Consider the following 3,390-nt stretch of genomic DNA (forward strand, 5'->3'; position numbering starts at 1 on the left):
CAAGTAGAAATTGCCGGCTATTCTTCTCAAAGTCTTCTTATCTTTCAAAGATGCCCCAGACGGGTAAATATGACTTTGAAGGAAACATTTGATGTCATAATACCACGACTTTTCATCTTTGACTTCTTCAACAGCAAACACATGTGCTGGTCTATCAAGACGCATCACAGTCAAATTGGGAACCTCATTCCAATACTTCACTACGATCATTGACGCCAACATTGCGAGAGCATCTGCCATCCGGTTTTCATCTCGAGGGATATTATGAAACTCAACCTTTGTAAAGAAAGTTGAAATCCTCCTCACATAATCTCTATATGGTATCAAACCAGGTTGATTCGTCTCCCATTCACCTTTGATCTGACTCACAACCAAAGCTGAATCTCCAAAGACATCTAAATGTTTGATTCTGAGATCAATGGCCTCTTCGAGCCCCATAATGAAAGCTTCATATTTTTCCATGTTGTTTGTACACTTGAAATTCAATCTAGCTATAAACGGAAAATGCGTGCCTTGAGGAGTAATGATCTCTGCCCCAATACCATTCCCATACTGATTAACAGCTCCATCAAATACCAGGCCCCAACGGGAACCAGGTTCTGGCCCTTCTTCAAGCAATGGTTCATCACAATCCTTCATTTTCAAGTATAAGATCTCTTCATCAGGAAAATCATACTGCACTGACTGGTAATCATCAATCGGTTGGTGAGCCAAATGGTCAGCCAAGATACTACCTTTGATCGCTTTCTGAGATTGGTATTCAACATCTGCCAACATGCAATTCTTCCAGTTAAAGAAGGCTTCTCAAATATATACTTGATTGGATCCATTTTGGATATCAACCAAGTGGTATGATTCAACATATATTGACGCAAACGCTTAGCAGCCCAAGTCAATGTGCAACAAGTTTTCTCAAGCATAGAATACCGAGTCTCACAATCAGTGAACTTCTTACTGAGGTAGTAAATTGCAAATTCTTCCTTTCCAGTTTCATCTTGTGACCAAGAACACAACCCATACTATCTTCAAGCACAGTCAAATACATTATCAATGGTCTTCCTTCCACAGGCGGAGACAAAATCGAAGGCTTAAGCAGATATTCCTTATCAAAAGCTTTCTGGCAGTCTTTGGTCCAATCACAAGACTGATCTTTCCAAAGAAGCTTGAATATAGGCGCACATGTGGCAGTCATGTGTGAAATGAGTCTTGAGATATAATTCAAGCGGCCGAGAAAACCTCTGATTTGCTTCTCAGTTTTGGGCGCAGGCATCTCTTGTATTGCTTTGACCTTGGCAGGATCAACTTCAATACCCTTCTCGCTGACAATAAAGCCCAACAATTTACCAGAACGAACACCAAAAGTACACTTATTCGGATTCAAGCGGAGTTTATACTTCCTCAAACGCTGGAATAGCTTCAACAAATACTCAACAGCTCCTCTTCATCAATTGATTTAGCAATCATGTCATCGACATAAACTTCAATCTCTTTATGCATCATATCATGAAAAAGAGTTGTCATTGCTCTCTGGTAAGCTGCACCAGCATTCTTTAGACCGAAAGGCATTACTCTATAACAAAATATTTTCTAGGGTGTAATGAATGTGGTCTTCTCCATATCTTCGGGTGCCATCTTGATTTGATTATATCCGGAAAATCCATCCATAAATGAAAAGACTTTGAATTTAGAAGTATTCTCTACCAACATATCAATGTGTGGCAGAGGGAAATCATCTTTCGGACTGACTTTATTCAAATCTCTTCATAACTTTCCTCCTCGGCGTCAAACACAGGGAATTCAAAATTTGGAAAAGGAGAAGGATCATTGTATTCAATGGGGTTAGGAACCAACCTGCATAATGATTTGATATTTTGATTTTAGAGAAGTGAATTTGTGACCAAATATTATGCAGATGGACTATTATATTATTTATTTATGTTTTTTGTGATTACCATTTTCAGAATAAAGTAGAAAGTAAAAACAAAACATCATAGATGTGGATGAATAGAATTAATTTTATTAATGATCAATTTCAAAATGCCCAAACAATGTTCATTTTTCCCTTAGGCATAGGAGAAGGATTTTTGAAAATATATAAAAGAAATTACTTAGATCGATGTAAAATAACAGGAATATCAACAGCAATCCAATTGTTGTAAGCCTTTCCATGCGTCACAAAATTGGTGCAGTCTTCCTCTTCGCCATCCTCTAGCACAACAACTAAGTGTTGTTCATTGCCATGAACGAACCCTCCTCTACGGAAGCTAAGTTGCATATCCTCTGATCTTGCAGTTGATGAACCTCGCTGAAAGCCCAGACCGGTTCTACCTTTGTTGTCAGAGACCTCTACCATGCTGTCGCTCCCCAGGATTTCCCGAATCCAGGTACAAACGCGAAAAGAGGTGGCGAAAAGAAAAAGGATAGAGTCGCCAGCTATATACTTTTATCCCAAGAGGAGGGAAATGTAGTACTGCATAACCTAGAGGGAACGGATAAAACAAAGTCTCGAACCAAAGAAACTGAGTAAGGGGGCCGGTTACATGAAGGGAAGGTTATCGCACCCCTTCACGTCTGTGGTACTCCACAGGATCCACGATTTCTATCTATGTCTAAAGGTGTGTGTATAAAAGTCCTACATGCAATGCGAAAGAGAGAAAATCAAAGTAGGGAAAATAAAGAGTTATTGCTCGCACAGGCCCTACCCTGCTGCATACGTATCTCAAGAAGGATTGAGAATCAGAGCACCGTAGCTCGGCTAACCTATTTCTGTTCGTTTTTGTGTTTTTTAGGTGAACGACGTTACTACGCAATCTACCGGATGCTCGACCTTTGGAGACTTACTCACCTGTAGTAGAAGGAGTTAACGTGTCCTTAAGAAAAGAAAATCAAAGGGTTTGTTTGTGTTTTAGGAATGCTCATACAAGAAAGGAAGTCCTAGACGAAGGAACCGTGCTACCTTAGTTGACATGCAAACGAGAGACTATACAAAGTCTAGCAAACCTATGGGGAAGACGATAAGCAGGTCTCATAAGAGAACAACGAAAACTGGAAATGGAATGCCAATCAATGGGCTTACATCCAACTCCAAAAACAAACGGGAAACAGAAAGCTAATCGCTGGTCTTACATCTGACTCCAAACAACGAACGCAAAAAAAAAAGAAAAAAGGTGTCCGGAGAGATCTCGCTCAATCTCCTGCCTACGTATCTCATCTGGTATGAGAATCAGGGCGACGTAGTTCCCCTTAACAGGGAAAAACTTTATCCTAACCAGAGACTAGGGAGAAAACAACTAGAAGGGAGACTACGACTCGAGCCTAGAAGTTGTCATGCAAACGATCCCTAAGTTGAGGTCTCTAATCAGAACCTAACTCGCACAGGAAGCAAGCTAG

Source organism: Lathyrus oleraceus, chromosome 2 (genome assembly GCF_024323335.1).
Source record: "Lathyrus oleraceus cultivar Zhongwan6 chromosome 2, CAAS_Psat_ZW6_1.0, whole genome shotgun sequence".
NCBI lineage: Eukaryota > Viridiplantae > Streptophyta > Magnoliopsida > Fabales > Fabaceae > Lathyrus > Lathyrus oleraceus.